The sequence below is a fragment of the Carcharodon carcharias genome, chromosome 15 (assembly GCF_017639515.1).
Source record: "Carcharodon carcharias isolate sCarCar2 chromosome 15, sCarCar2.pri, whole genome shotgun sequence".
NCBI classification, from domain to species: domain Eukaryota; kingdom Metazoa; phylum Chordata; class Chondrichthyes; order Lamniformes; family Lamnidae; genus Carcharodon; species Carcharodon carcharias.
Window position 1 is genome coordinate 31,134,765 of NC_054481.1, and position 16,938 is coordinate 31,151,702.

The 16,938-nt window shown below is 44.6% G+C and overlaps 1 long non-coding RNA gene across 1 annotated transcript in view; it reads left to right on the forward strand.

The window, feature by feature from the left end:
• Positions 1 to 8,579: 8,579 nt before the first annotated feature.
• The window catches only part of LOC121288574, a 38,866-nt gene continuing 30,507 nt past the window's right edge, over positions 8,580 to 16,938 (forward strand). The window contains exon 1 of the long non-coding RNA XR_005945376.1: positions 8,580 to 8,787. This is a non-coding gene — a long non-coding RNA (uncharacterized LOC121288574). The remainder of the gene's footprint in view (positions 8,788 to 16,938) is intronic.

Consider the following 16,938-nt stretch of genomic DNA (forward strand, 5'->3'; position numbering starts at 1 on the left):
GACGAGGGCAAAATTCTGCCCTATGATACAATAGTCACTGTTCTCTAGAGGCTCTCCCACTGAAATTTGATTCACTTGGGCCAACTCATTCCCAAGAACCAGGTCCAAAAGTGCATGTCCTTTTATTGGACTGGAAACATACTGCTGCAGAAAATGATCTTGAACGCATTCCAGGAACTCTTGCCCCCCCATTGTCCCTTTGTATTATTTCTATCCCGGTCTATATTTGGATAATTTTGGTCCCCCATTATGATTACTCTATAATCCTTGCACCTCTCCGTAATTTCTTTGCAAATTTGTTTCTCCACATCCCTTTCACTAGTTGGTGGTCCATATACTACACCAATCAATGTTATTGCGCCTTTTTCATTCCTTACCTCTAGCCAGAGAGATAGTGTCTGTTCTTGACCCCTCTGGAACATCCTCTCTCTCCAGTACTATAATGATATCTTTAATCAATATTGCCACTCCCGCCTTTTTCTTCCTTTCCTGTCTCTCCTTAACACCTTGTACCCAGGAATAGTTAACACCCAGTCCTGTCCTTCTTTGAGCCAGGTCTCTGTTATAGCAATAATATCAGAATTCCATTTGTCAACCTGTGCCTTAAGTTCAAAAATCTTATTAATCACACTCCGTGCATTCACATACATGCGCATTACCCCTGATTTAGGCTTTTTTACTTTCCCCTTATTCTGGCCTCATCTAATGACTTAGTATTGCCTACTCTAATTCTATTAAACTCTCCAAGTATTCTGTCTACCTTGATACTACTCTCTGATATATCCTTGTTATCAGTGATGCATCACTACTTCCCACTGCCGGTTTTTCTTCCTCTGTACTCTGAATCAGGTTCCCATCCCCCTGTCAATCTAGTTCAAGCCCTCCCCAACAGCACCAGCAAATCTTCCCACGAGGACATTCTTCCCAGCCCTGTTAAGGTGTAATCCGTCCTTCTATTGCAATTCCCACCTGCCCCAGAACCGATCCCAATGCCTCAGAAATCTAAAGCCCTCCCTTCTACTCCATTTCTCCAGCCATGTGTTGAATTGCTCAATCTTCCTATTCTTATGCTCACTAGAACGTGGCACTGGGAGTAATCCTGAGATTACTGCTCTTGAAGTCCTGCTTTTTAATTCCTTTCCCAACTCCCTAAAATCTGCTTTCAGGACCTCATCCCTTTTCCTACCTATGTCATTCATCCCAATTTGGATCATGACTTCTGGCTGTTCACCCTCCCCCAAAAGAATGTTCTGCAGCTGCTCTGTGACATCCTTGACCCTGGCACCAGGGAGGCAACATACCATCTTGGACTCTTGACTACGGCCACAGAAACGCCTATCTGCTCCCTTAACTATGGAATCCCCTACTACTATAGCATTTCCACTCTTCCTCCTCCCCTCCTGAGCAGCTGAGCCACCCATGGTGTCATGAACTTGGCTCTTGTTACAGTTCTTTGAGGAACCATCTTGCTCACCAGTATCCAAAATGGAAAAGCGGTTAGAGAGCGAGATAGCCTCAGGGGATTCCTGCACTACCTGCCTGTTTCTCTTAGATACTCTGGAGGTCACCCGTTCCCTCTCTGCAGGTGTACTTCTTAGCTGTGATATAAGAACCTCTATAAACATGCTACCTACATAATCCTAAGCCTTGTGGATGCACCAGAGTAATTCCAGCTGCTGCTCTAGCTCTGCAACATGGAGCTCAAGTTTCTGCAGCTGGATAGGCTTCCTGCAGATGTAGTCAGTGAGGGTACTTTGTGCCTGCACGACTTCCCACGTCCCACAAGGTATACATTTCACATGGCCGAGCTGCGCTAATGTACCTTAAACTTTATATAAAGTGTTTACTACAGTATTTCTTTACTAATTTATTCTAATTTACTAATTTATTTTAATTATTTTCTTAATTAATTTGGAATAATTCCTATGCATACTACAATTTACTGTGTTTATTAAATGCTAGTACCACCCACAATTACAACTAAATGTTATACGTTTCTTAATTACATAGGTATGTGATTTAAGTATTGATTTTAATTATTTTATTTTAACTGTTTTATTTTAATAATTTTTTTTTATTTTAAAGTTTTATTTCTTGTTATTTATAGATCGACCTTAACTCCTAATTTTCTTTTTAAGTTCCCCCCGACACATTTAGGGCTTCTGCTGTTTTGAGCCCTCGGTATCTGCTAGAAGCCTCCCTTTTTCTTTTTATCCAATCCTGTATATCCTTTGACATCCAGGGTTCCATGAATTCGTTGGTCTCACCCTTTATCTTTACTGGAATATGGCCCCCAAACAGTCAGAGAGAAATAGGAGAGCAGATATGTCGGCAAATTTCAGAGAAGTGTAAAAATAGGGTAGTAATACTGGGGGATTTCAACTTCCCCAACGTTAATTGGGTTAGTCATAGCGTGATAGGTTTAGAGGGAGCGGAATTCTTAAAATGCATCCAGGAGAGCTTTTTAAGTCGGTATGTAGAAGGTCCTACAAGAGAGGGGGTGGTCCTGGACTTAATTTTAGGGAATGAAGCTGGGAAAGTTGTAAACGTATCAGTGGGGGAGCATCTTGCAGATAACGATCATAACTCCGTTAGATTCAAGGTTGTTATGGAAAAGAACAAGGATGAGCCAGAAATCAGAGTTCTAAATTGGGGGAAGGCCAATTTTAATAAGATCAGATATGATTTGGCCAGAGTGGACAGGGAGCAGCTACTTTTAGGTAAATCTGCGTCAGAGCAGTGGGACTCATTCAGAGGGAGAGTACAGGGCCAACATACTTGTTTTAATATTCAGGTTGTTCATACAAATTTAGAAACATTAGAGATCCAAGCAATGATTCCAGTGGAATTCTATTCAATATCTCCCCATGCTTATTTTACCCAGTGGCCTTTACTGTAATTTGAAGTCTTGCATGTGGAACTTTTAAAAATGTTTTCTGGAAGTTCTAATTTTTAAAAATTCATTCATGGGATGTGGACATCACTGGCTAGGCCAGCATTTATTGCCCAAACCTAGTTGCCCATGAGAAGGTAGTGGTGAACTGCCTTCTTGAACCACTGCAGTCAATGTGGTGTAGGAACACCCATAGTACTGTTAGGAAGGGAGTTCCAGGATTTTGACCCAGCAACAGTGAAGGAACAGTGATATATTTCCAAGTCAGGATGGTGAGTGGCATGGAGGGGAAATTCCAGGTGGTGGTGTTCCCATGTGTCTGCTGCCCTTGTCCTTCCAAATGATAGCAACTGTGGGTTTGGAAGTGGCTGTCTGAGGAGGCTTGGTGAGTTCCTGCAGTGCATTTTGTAGATGGTACACACTGATGCCACTGTGCGTCAGTGGTGGAGGGAGTGAGTGTTTTGGGTGGGTACAAATCAAGTGGGTTGCTTTGTCCTGTATGGTGTCAAGCTTCTTGAGTCTTGTTGGAGCTGCAATCATCCAGGAAAGTGGAGAGTATTCCATCACACTCCTGACTTGTGCCTTGTAGATGGTGGAAAGGCTTTGGGGAGTGAGGAGATAAGTTACAACCACATGATTCCCTGCCTCCGACCTACTCTTGTAGCTACAGTATTTATACTGCTAGTCTACTTCCGTTTTTGGTCAATGGTAACCCCCAGGATGTTGATAGAGGGGGATTCAGTGATGGTAATGCCATTGAACGTCAAGGTACGATGGTGATCTCTTGTTGGAGATGGTCATTGCCTGACACTTGTGTGGTGCGAATTTACTTGCCACTTGTCAGCCCAAGCCTGGATATTGTCCAGGTCTAGCTGCATTTGACCATGGACTGCTTCAGTATCTGAGGAGTTGCGAAGGGTGCTGAACATTGTGCAATCATCAACGAACATCCCCACTTCAGACCTTATTATGGATGGAATGTCATTGATGAACCACTTGAAGATGGCTGGGCTGAGGACACTACCCTGAAGAGCTCCTGCAGTGATGTCCTGGAACTGAGATGATTGACCTCCAACAACCACAACCATCTTCCTTTGTGCTAAGCAGTGCTCCAAACAGCAGAGAGTTTTCCTCCTTAGCCCATCGATGCCAGTTTTGCTAGGGCTCTTAATGCCACACTCAGTCAAATGCTGACTTGATGACAAGGGTAGTCACTCTCACCTTACATCTGGAGTCCAGAGGAGGTTGAGATGGATCACCTACTTGGCACTTCTGGCTGAAGATTGTAGAAAATACTTCAGTTTTATCTTTTGACTGATGTGTTGGGCTTCCATATCATTGATGATGGAGATATTTCTGGAGCCTCCTCCTGCAGTGAGCTGTTTAATTGTTCACCACCATTCATGACTGGATGTGGCAGGACTGCAGAACTTAGATTTAATCTGTTGGTTGTGGAATTGCTTATTTCTGTCTATCACTTTCTGCTTATGCTTTTTGGCACACAAGTAGTCCTATGTTGTAGATCCACCAGGTTGATGCCTCATTTTTAGGTATTCCTGGTGCTGCTCCTGGGATCTCCTCCTGCACTCTTCATTGAACTAGGGTTGATCCCCTGGCTTGGTGGTAATGGTAGGGTGGGGGATATGCCATGCCATGAGGTTGAAGATTGTGGTTGGGTACAGTTCTGCTGTTGCTGATGGCCCACAGCATCTCATGTTTGCCAGATCTGTTCAAAATCAATCCCATTTAGCACAGTGGTAGTGCCACACAACATGATGGAGGGTATTCGTAATGTGAAGATGGGACTTTGTCTCCACAAGGATTGTGCGGTGGTCACTCCTACTGATACTATCATGGACAGAATCATCTGTGGCAGGCAGGTTTGTGGAGGATGAGGTCTAGTATGTTTTTCTCTTGTTTGTTTCCCCACCACCTGCTACAGTCCCAGTCTAGCAGCTATGTACTTTGGGACTAGGCCAATAGTGGTGCTACTGAGCCATTCTTGGTGATGGACATTGAAGTCCCCGACCTGAGTATATTCTGCACCCTTACAACCCTCAGTGCTTCCTCCAAGTGGTGTACAACATTGAGGAGTACTGAGTCATCAGCTGAGGGGTGCGGGGTTGGGGGGGGTGGGTGACTGCAGTACGTGGTAATCAGTAGGAGTTGTCCTTGCCTGTGTTTGGCCTGGTGCTATGAGACTTCATGGGGTTCAGGGTCAATGTTGAGCTCCCAAGGCAACTCCCTTCTGACTGTATACCACTGTGTCACTACCTCTGCTGGGTCTGTCCTGCCGGTTGGACAGGACATACCCAGGGATGGTGATGGTGGTGTCTGGGACATTATCTGTAAGTTATGATTCTATGAGTATGATTATGTCAGGCTGTTGCTTGACTAGTCTGTGAGAGAGCTCTCCCAATTTTGGCAATAGCCCTGAGATGTGATTAAGGAGGACTTTGCACGGAATGACAGAGCTGAGTTTGCCACTGTCATTTCCAGTGCCTAGGTTGATGCTGAGTGGTCTGTCCAGTTTCATTCCTTTTAGAGGCCTTTTAGACTTTTAGTGGTTTGACACAACTGAGTGGCTTGTTAGGCCATTTCAGAGGGCATTTAAGAGTACTGCGGATCTGGAGCTACATGTAGACCAGACCAGGTGAAGACGGCAAATTTCCTTTCCTAAAGGACATTAGTGAACTGAATGGGTGGCTTGCTAGGCCATTTCAGAGGGCATTTAAGAGTCAGTCACATTGCTGTGGATCTGGAGTCACAAGTAGGCCAGATCAGGTAAGCGCAGCAGATTTCCTTCTCTAAAAGGCATTAATGAATAGATGGATTTTACGACAATCAGGGTCATCATTAGACTTTTAATTCCAGATTTGTATTGAATTCAAATTTCACCATCTACCTTGGTGGGATTCAAACCCAGGTCCACACAGCATTACCCTTGATTGCAATACTACTACACCACTGCCACCACCGCCCCTGTAAAAAAGCTGTATCGCCATCCACTTTACTTATAACATCCTTAAAGCAAAGGTTTGTCAGGTAGCATCTCCCACTTCTAAGTCTATGCTGGTTGTTTCTTACTAAGCTATTTACTTCACAGTTTCTCCTGCAATATGCTAATACAATACACTCCATTATTCTATCTGTTATTGATATTTGTGCAAATTGGGTCCATAGTTGCTTAGTTCAGTTTTTTAAAGTTATGCAGAGGTGCATTTTACCACTCTAGGCTTGCAGATTCTCAGTGACAACAACCAGTGCCCACAAATCCTCCCTGTATTTAGACTTTTATTATCTTTAGTTTTCTTTGTTGAAAGTTGCTAACCAGGTGTAGTGATGGAGCTATTCCGGAGTTACTAATCTGCTGTTTGTTCAGCTTGGACTTAGTATGTTCACAGAGTCAGGCAGTCATGTCGAAACATTGGAGTGCGGATTAGGGGATAAGAGTGAGCATAAATACTTTACTTGAGATCTGCAGCACTGTGTTTCTAAGTGGTAAACAATAACTTGTTCTAATAAAATGTTCTAGGTCGGTAAATGATTTGGACCAGCTGTTTTGCATCACTCCATGGCACAGTCTTAAGACATGCAACTGATGCAGTGGCAACTGATGCAGTGTGCCTATAGATTAGTTTGACCTCTTGGGTCCCGGTGTACCCTTTTTCTTAGCAAGCAGAACAGCCAATAATGTGAAACTCTTAAGTTAGTGAACATACTGGGCTATCCAGCACTGCTGCAACCACCTAAACGGGAAGTGTGTTTTTTCAGGAAAAATTGTATTCTGTCTAAAAACATTTTCTCGTCATTCTATGGGTCAATAGTATCAAAGAATATCAACAACAACTTGCATTTATATAAGATTTTCAAAATCGCAAAATGACCCCAGGCATTTCACAGAGACACAAGAAAAATGACACTCCGAAGATGCAACTTCAGCAGTTGGTGAGATGAGTTGCCCTCTTCAACATTCTAGGAGAGCAGTGCAAAACATCTGGGAGGAAGTGATATCGAGAATCAATGCTGTATCCAACATTGTGAGAACATGAAAGCAGGTGCAAAATTGGTGATTTCCAATCATGAGAAGATTGGCCACACATACCAGGCACCTTATACCACCCACTGTTTCACTCCACTCTTACACACAGAAAATTTACAAATAGAAACAGATTGTTTGGCCCAACTGGTCTATGCTAGTGTTTAAGCTCCACACAAGCCTCCTATCACCCTACTTCATCTTGCCCTAGCAACATAACCTCTATTCCTTTTGCCTCACACGCTTATTTAGTTTTTCTTTAAATACATGGCTAAACATTGACTGCTGCCCCATAAATGCACTCATAGAGTCATAGAGTTTTACAGCATAGATGGACACCATACAGTCTGTCACACTTCAGCTGGCTCTCTGAAAGAGCTATCCCTTAATCCATTTGCTGTGCTTTCCCATTCCCTTTGAATTTTTTTTTCCTCCACATATTTATCCTCTTCCCTTTTAACAGCTTTTATGGATTCTGTTCTCACCACTGTTTCTGATAGACTATCTCATGTACCTGCAACCCTCCACGTAAAGGAAATCTCTCCTAACCTCTCTCTTAGTGATGATCTTCATTTTATCCTTCCATTCTTATTCTCAACCTTTTTTCCAGTTTACTTGATTTGAACCTCTTCCTAATTTTGAACATCTACATAGCTTCCCTTCTTCACCTGCCCTGTTCTTGTGATAAATGCCCCAGTTTCTTTTTTCATCACGGGTTTCATCTTTGTGAATTTCTCTGTACCCTGTCCATAGCCTTGACATCCTTCTTAAAGTGGGGCACCCAAATCTAAACACAATTTAGGCTTGACATTAGCTCTGCTCTTGTACCCTGTGTCCTATGTACAAAACAAATGAGAAGTCTCAATCACTGGAAAATCACAGGTGCACTGAGTGGATACTAGGATTTTTTGACAGGAGAAAAGCAAATATTGCAGATGCAAATAGGTCTGGAGGGGGTGTAAATAGGAAAAGTCCAATCATCTCAAACGGCTATTGTCCAAAAACACAAAAAGGGGCAGAGTATGATCTGAAATTGTTGAACTCAATGTTGAATCAGGAAGGCTGTTCAACACTTGTACTAATCACAGCTGGAATGACAGAGGAGGACAACAGGTTTACATACTTCTTCAGGAGGCTATGGGAAAGGACAAAGTGCGAAGGTTGTGCTTCTGCTGGGAACGAGAGTTATACAATAGTGACACGGAGATATTATCCCCGCATCAGACTTGTATTAAATTTCCAACTTTGTCCATGGTTAGTTTCCAAAACTTCATCATATTTCTTTAGTCAACTCCGAGTTACAACTTTAGGACGAGGTTTTGCTGATTATGGAAGGTTGTCGATTTTGTAAAGGCAGCAGGGTTATAACTGAAGTCCTGGATGTGATTTGCTGAATCCTCTCTCTGTACTTGCTGCATTCTCGGCAGTTCCCAGGGTCACAGTTCCCAGGCTGGCGAGCGTCTCGCGTCACCGGCCCCGCGCACATTTCGGGAGCAAATGGTTCACTTTCCCTTTTCTTAGACCCGTGGGCTGGAACAGGATCCTCCCCTCCCTGCGATTCTGCCCGAACCCGCACAAAGAGCTGTTGTTCAATGAATCCCAGCACGTCCCGCTCTGTTTCCTGTTGTCTGTGAGTTGCCTGTTCATATCACTTGCAGCTGGCTCGAGGGGGCGGCTTTGTTGCATTTGTTTTAGTTTTCTCTCTTCCGAAAACCTTTTAAAGTGTTGAGTTCCGCAAGGCGGAGGAGAGAAGGATAAATTGCCTTCCAGATTGGGACTAGATGTGCGACACACAGAGAGGAGCTAACCCACCGCCCTGCAATTTAATTAGAAAATAGATCGCATTTGATCAAAGGTAAGAATTGGACAGGAATTCCATCATGTTGAATCTGTCATCACTTTGTGTGAAACCAAAATTTAATGTCTCTGAATAAGCAGCATGTTGTACCCTGGAGTCTCCCATTCGAGGCCAGTTTTAAAACACAGACCCTCTCAGGGAATGTGTAACGAGATGTTTAATTGTCCAATCGCCAGAGCCCGCAAGTGGGGTCCGAACCATATTACCGTCCCTTACTGTGCAATAAATCCACACCCTCCTGTTGAGTTCACTTAAAACATCTACCAGAGTTGAAATGACACTTGGAAACATGATGCTGCGCGAGGTATTACATCTCCCGGAGCTCATACTCCCAAATCAGGTCAAACTCCCGTAGCGACTATGCCCCGCAGTGGCTGCTTTATGTGCAGTAAACGACCTTACTTCTCAATTACAATCACCACGAAAGGCATTTGCCACAGGAGGCACGGACTATTCCCATGGTAATAGTATACGGCTTAATTTCCAAGCTTGATCTTTCGTTCTTTTCTCAAACTTCTGATTAATTTCTGAAACCTTCTGATGTGCGAGCCTGGATGTTGAGGGACAGCTGGATATTTGGCCGTGGTGGAGATCACTACTGGCGAGACCAATTCTTGGTCCCTCCACCACCACCATCTGCCAACCTGGAGATATGAAAATGGGAAAATTGCAGTGCCTCACAACTTAAGGTAAACATTTTACTGCAGGTGTCACTGATCGGGGCGAGGTCCCTGCCCTCCCTAATGGTACTGAGGACAATTGGAACACCCCTGCTACAATCCCAGCTCTTCACAGACTGCCGATTTCTCAGGTCCACAGTAGTGATACATTTGTCTACTGATTTGCCAGGAGGCTCACGTGTCTCTTGGGTTTGAGCAGTAAAACAAAACTCATTAAACCTTCCGACCCCCAGAAATAAATGGATTTAATTTCATTTGTAAACCTGCCCTGGGGGCACATCTGGTGTTCGAACGTCAATCCTTGGTCCATTCGCCTATTTGGTTGGGAACTGAGGAGGATGCAGGCTGAGATGCGACACCCTGCTAGCACTAGTTTGTTCGATGCCGAGTAGAAGTATCAGCAATGGAAGATTCACTGGAGGTAATTTTAACATTGAGCGATGGTATAAAACGGCCGATATCAAATTACATATCTGTTAAACACCATTTCCGACTTCCCTTTCCATTCAGGGCAATAGCAACATTGCCACCTTCTTTTATTCTTTCATGGGATGTGGTCATCACGTCACTGGTAAGGCCAGCATTTATTGTCCACTCCTAATTGCCCTTGAACCAAGTGGCTTGCTAGGCCATTTCAGAGCACCGTCAAGAGTCAACCACATTGCTGTGGGTCTGGAGGTCACATGTAGACCAGAGCAGGTAAGGATGCCAGATTTCCTTCCCTAAAGGACATTAGTGAACCAGGTGGGTCTTTATGACAATCGATGATAGTTTCATGGCCACAATTACTTGGATTAGTTTATATTCCAGATTTATTAATTGAATTTAAATTCCACCAGCTGCCATGGTGGGAGTTGAACCCATGGCCCCACAACATTGACCTGGGCCTCTGGATTACCAGTGACATTACGACTACACCACAATTTCCCCTTGGAGCAGCAAATTATTCATCTGTCATTGATCTCGCTTGGCTTGGACACATTGGGCAGGATTTTCCCAAATGAGCGGGCATTCTCACACCAGGGTCAAATTCAGGTCATGGCTCCATGGGCAGGTAGCATGACATCCTCTGGGATTTTCCCATCTCCAGGTTGGCAGATGGTGCTTTTTTTGGGGGGGGGGGGTGGGGGGCAGTGTGGAGGGATATGGTTGACCCATGCATCGGCCATGACCAGGGACCAATATCCATATTGAGATGCAGAGTTGACTCACAATGGAAACTTATGGTCAGTCAGAGTTGATTGCTGTATTGCTAAGATTACGTGGCTGTTCTAAGCATGCCCCCAAGTGGCATGATGCTGGACATGGAAAGTGACACAGACTGACAAGCACAGCTGGGCAATAAAACAAGAGTGAAAGTGTATATATGTATGTGGTTGCAGGAGAAACATGCTCACTATGCAATGGAAGGAAGAAGAACTGGAGGTGGTGTGACATTCATATCTGAAGTGACACCGATGGAGGAGGAGGAGGCAAACAGATATAGAATGGGTTGCAATAAGGGCAGCCTGTCACGGAGGGCAAGGTGGGTGTGGAGTTCATAGAGAGTGAATAACATGATGGATGTGGGCACCAAACCTTTTGACAAGTATTAGTTACGCTGCCCCTGTGGGCCTAAATGAACACAGGAGGCTCCGTTAAGACAGGTATCAGGAGCTGGTTGAAAGCGCAATTCGTTAACATCATTCTTGTCTCTCCTACAGGACCAGTAGCTGATGAGAGATTGATGATGTATCTGGGACTATATAAGACCTCAGAGGAGGAGTTGTCATCTGACGAGACAGTGTCACATCAGTCTAGGGCACCCTCCACCATGCAGATACTCTCACGTTGGCCATTGATGTGCAGTTAGTATGGGTGGCACCAGCTGGGTGAGCATGGCACAGATGTACATACACAGCTAATGGAGGTAGTTACAGATGTAGCCACTCCCCATCAGAGGATTGAGGAATGGTTCAATGATGCTCAGCTTCACACAGATGCTGAGTCTTGGAAATCATTAGCAAAGTGGTAGATGCTAGGGCAGCAGCATGAAATGTGTGGATTTCTCTCAGAGTTCCCAGAGGCTATTCGCTTCCATGTGCATATGATGGAGGAGACCATCTATGCCATGAATGATAACATGTCTCTGGCATGCCAAAGCCTGGTCTCCTCCATTGAGAGTGGCAACCATCATGGAGAGCCACATGCAGCATGCCACCCAGTGGATGCAGGTGGTGTGAGCCAATCTCCACAGTATGCACAGTGAGCTGTGTTGAGTGATGGGTAGGCCCCATAACTCCAAGTAAGTAGTCAAGGGCAGGTGGGCCTTAAAAGGGTCAAGGAGCGGCTGCCTGAAGTCTGTGGGGGGCTCTGCTCAAGATGCTCCTGGCTTTGATGCCAAATCCTCAGCCCCTTTGATGGCAACACGAATGCTGCATGAAGCCCAAATGACAGAGGCAGCCCCTGCACAGATGCAGGTGGGCTCAAATGTGCTGGGCCCATCTAGAGCTAGGCAATCTCCTGCACTGGAGCAAAAAAGGCAGCCGCCTCCTACCATATCAACAGGAGGCAGTGGGAGACCATAACGTAGCAGCACCTTGAAGTGTTTGCATAAATCCACCTAGTAACATTTGGGTTCTCTAAGGTTGATATTTTTTTTTGCTGAATGCTAAATGTTAGATGTACGTAGGAAATTAAAGGTCTTGCAATGCATTCTTTAATAGATTGCCTGTTCATTTCTGCACCAGCGGGCCATTACCAAGGTAATCCCTTGAAATGAAAGGCATGAAGAGATGTGCACCAGATGAGGGTAATGGTGAATGTAGCCTTGGGATTGATGTAATGATGGGGCCACTGAGATGGTAAGTATGTTTAGAACATAGAAAATAGGAGCAGGAATGGGGCATATGGCCCATTGAATCTGCTTCACGAAGGGAACATTCTCTCAGTATCTACCCTGTCAAGCCTCCTCAGAATCTTATGTGTTTCAATAAGATTGCTTCTTATTTTTCTAAACTCCAACCTGCTCAACGTTTCCTCATAAGACAACCACTTCACCCCTGCAATCAGCCTAGTGAACCTTCTCTGTATATTTTTCCATAGATATGGAGACCAGAACTATACTCATTACTCTAGGTGTGATCTCACCAATGCCATGTACAGTTGTATTAAAACTTTCCTACTTTTACGCTCTGCCCCCCACCACCCTTGCAATAAAGTTCAACATTCTATTTGCTTTACTTTTTTATTTTCTATTTATTTGCTGCACCTGCATGCTAACTTTTTGTGATTCATTTACAAGGATACCCAGATCCCTCTGCATCACAACATTCTGCAGTCTCTCTCCATTTAAATGATATTTTGCTTTTCTATTCTTCCTACCAAAGTGGATAACCTCACATTTTTCCCACATCTCCATCTCCCAATTTTTTGCCCACTTCCGAACTTAACTATATACTTTTGTAGTCTTTGTGCCCTCCTCACAACTTGCTTTTCCACCTATCTTTGTGTCATCAGCAAATTGGGCAACATACACCTGCCCCTTCATCAAAGTCACTAAAATAGATTATAGATAGTTAATAATTCAGCACTAATTCATGTGACACCCAGCTTGTTACAGTTTGTCAACCTGAATATGACCCATTAGCCTGATTTTCTTTTTCTCTTGTTAGTCAACAGTGGTCAGTGAGGATGTGGTGGCATGGTGGTATTACCACTGGACTGGTAATCCAGAGACCCAGGGTAATTCTCTGGGGACACGATGGAATTTGAATTCAGTAAAAAATCTGGAATTAAAAGTCTGATGATGACATGAAACCATTTCTGATTGTCGTAAAAGCCCACCTGGTTCTCTAATTTCCTTTAAGGAAGGAAATCTGCTGTCCTTCCCTGGACTAGCCTACATGTAACTCCAGACCCACAGCAATGTGGTTCACTTTCAAATGCCCACTGAACGAGGGCAATTAGGAATGGGCAATAAATGCTGGCCTAGCCAGCGATACCCACATCCCATGAATGAATAAAAAAACACTCCTCTAACCATGCTAATATATCACGTCCCAACACCATGAATAAGCTTTTCTGTGGCACTTTATTGAGTGCATTTTTGAAATTCAAATCTACCGGTTCTCCTTTATCTACCCTGCTTATTACATCATCAAAGAACTCCAATAAATTTGTCAAACACAATTTCCCTTTCATAAAACCCTGTTTACTCTGCTTGATTGAATTATGATTTTCTAAATGTCCTGCTACTATTTTGTTAATAATGGAGTCCAGCATTTTCCCAATGACAGATGGAACAGGCCTATATTTCCTGATTTCTGTCTCCCTCCTTTCTTGAAGAGAGCATTACCTTTGTAGTTTTCCAATCTAATGTGACCTTTCCAGAATCTAAGGACTTTGGGAAGATTACAATGAATGCAACTATTCTCTCTGCAGCTACTTCTTTTAAAATCCTAGGATGCAGACTATCAGATTGGGAACTTCTCAGCCTTTAGTCCCATAGGTTTGCCTAGTAATTTTTCTCTTGTGGTAATAATTATTTTAAGTTCCATACTCCTTTTGCCCCCTGAGTTTCTACTTTTAATGAAAGACCACCAAGACTGCTGCAGGGAGATGTCTGATTCATCTCCAGGGGCATTAAAATGTCTCTCAGGAGAATTGTATGCTTATGAGAGAGTTGTGGATCTCCCTGGCATGCATGTCAATACCCGTTGATATCAGACCCCTGGGTGCTTTCCTTTAGCTGTCTGTTCTCAAACTCCTCCAACTCATTGTCGTCCTCAGAGGTGGTATGTTCAACATGGTCATCATTCTCCGATGCTATTCACCCCGTACTGCCGGGTTGTACAGCGCCCAGCATATCACCATGATATTTGATTGGAGTATTGCAGGGGTCTCCCAGATCTATGCAGGAATCTGAATCTCATTTTCATCAGCTTACGGCCAGTTCAATGGTGGCCCTTACAGTTACATTGCAGGTGTCTTCAGCCTGTGTTGGGTTTCCACTCAGGTGTATGTTGCTAAGTCTTTACCGCATGCCCTTTGGCACCCAGTATCCATCCACAAACATGCCTGGGTAGCCTGAAGAGCCGGAGCACTGTGACTACACTCGCAGGATTCTTTTGCATTGGTCACAGACTAACTGAACATCCAGTGAGTGAAACCCCTTGCTGTTTATGATGGCTCCTGGCTGCTCTGCAGGATCCTTGATGGCCACTCTGTATCTGAAAGAATCCTGCAATGGCCCCGAATCCTATCACCTCAGCCTGACTGGCCTGATCAGTGCAATACCTGATGTATTGGCATTCCTTCTGGTACATTGCATCTGTCAGCTGATTGACTGAGAGATTTTTCAAATGTCTCCAGACAATCCTTGGAATGAACGTGAGGTGTAAATTTGAGCACCACAGTCATCTTCACTGCCACAGGCAGTGGGTGGCCACCACATCCCAATGCCTTCAACTTCTCCAGCATTCTGCATAGTGGCCTGGACATATGCAGTCTTCACAGACATTGGTGCTCAGACATCTTCATGAAGTAGAGCCTCTGTTTGTAAACACTTTCAACTGGATAGCACCTTCTCTGAATGTTAATGACCTTGGCTGCCTTAATGACCCTATTCACCCTCCTCATCCACTTCCCTTTGCACTCTCATGAGGCTGTTGTAGCCCAATCCATGTGGCTGAATCTGTTTGTCACTCTCTTTTAGCTGTGGCTCTATTCCTTCATCACCGATGGAACTGATTGGAGTGAGCTCGGTGCAGCCTTCGCCAAGTTCTCACCTAAAATGGCAACTGGGTCTTGTTACATCAGAGAACCCATTTTCCATAATAAAATGGACCTGAAGCATGTGTTTTGGGCACTGGACAGCACTTGATTGACACTTCCCTTCCACATTGATAAATCACTCAGGTTGAACTTTTGTTTCCCGATTCCCTGGCTTGTTTCTGTTCCTGTCAGGGGATCTGAGGGCTTTCATAGCACTGCCACCACAGCTGCTGGATGAGATCAGTGAGCTCGGCACAGACCCTGGGTTGGACCTGGCACCTCCCAGTTTTGATTTAATTGAATTGATGCCATGCCAGATGTTATTTTCACAAATTCTAGGATAAATGGGTTCCCAGCAGCTTCAAATAGATTCCGAAGTGCAATGGCTGTGTGTCAGAGCAGAGTAACACACCTTACTGAGAGATCCACTTTAGGCCATGAAGTTCAAATTGATCTAGACGAGGCAAATCAGAAAAATTCTGGAAAATTGCATATCAGCCTTTTCTGGGATTTGAAAAGGTGGGAGGTTTATCTTTAATTAAATAAGCTTGGAAAATAGAGGACTGTGATTTTCAACTGAGATATTAAGTAATTTCCCCCCCTCTCATCAAGTCTTTGGCTTTAATAAGACAGTCTGAATTCTGCCAACTGTAGCAGCCTGTGTCCAGTGACCAATGCTTTTAAAGATCAGCAAAACCTGATCTGCTTTTAATAATTAGCAAAACTGATCTTGTTAGAAACATGGTACTTAAAAAATCTTTTTCTTCAGGGCTGTTTCCAACCATGAAAGGAGGAGGTACTTTCAGTAATATAATTCACAACGTTTTTGGTATCTCTATTTGGTAGGTAGTTTTCTTATTTTCCATTTAGATGTCAATCCTGACTATCCTTGGTGCACCATGGCCTGAAATTTATCCTTGGAGGGTGCATACGATTAGTGTGCCCGAGAGTGGTTGGGAAACAGGCTCCCAACCGCGATCAGCCTACGAGTGCAATTTCAAGCTGGTTGGCCAAATAAGGCCCGCCTAGCGTGGAACGTGTCTTGCTAATGGTAGGGAAGGGCCAGGGACAGGGGCCTGTCGGGCGCCGGGTCCAGTGGCAACCCAGCGGACGGTTTAAAAACGACAGCGGCAGTTCCTTTAAGGCTGCCAGGGAAGAATCATATTCTGCGGTTTGGAGACTGAAGCTATGGCCTCAACAGCGGCTGCAGACACCAGGCAGGAGGGTGGGCACTTGGCTCCCGTTTTTCGGACCAGTGCCTTGCGGTCCCCTTGGAGGAGGTGGCTGCCAGGAGGGACACCCTCATACCCAGAGATAACAGGAGGAGGCCACTGCACCAGACTAAAAAAGCTTTGGAGAAGGATGCGGCCGAGGTCAGCAGCCATGATGTTATGCAGAGCACATGGGTGCAGTGCTGCAAAAGATTCAACGACCTGCTGTGCTTGGCAAGGGTGAGTACTGTGTTCACATGGATCAGTGTGGAGAAATGTTAAGGGCTGGCTGTCTTCCAGTGGAGCTCAGGGGTGTTAGAGTCTGAGTGCCAATTGTTAATGATGCTGGAGCTAGCCGAGGTGGTGAGCCCTGGCTGCTTGGACTAAGTGCTCTGAAGCTTGAGGGCCATGACTCGGACGTGTCCTGCAAGGTGTTCCTCAGGTAGGGTTGCCAGGCTGCATTGGCGCTGCAGGTAGAGAGTGGGCAAATCAATGGTCCTCTG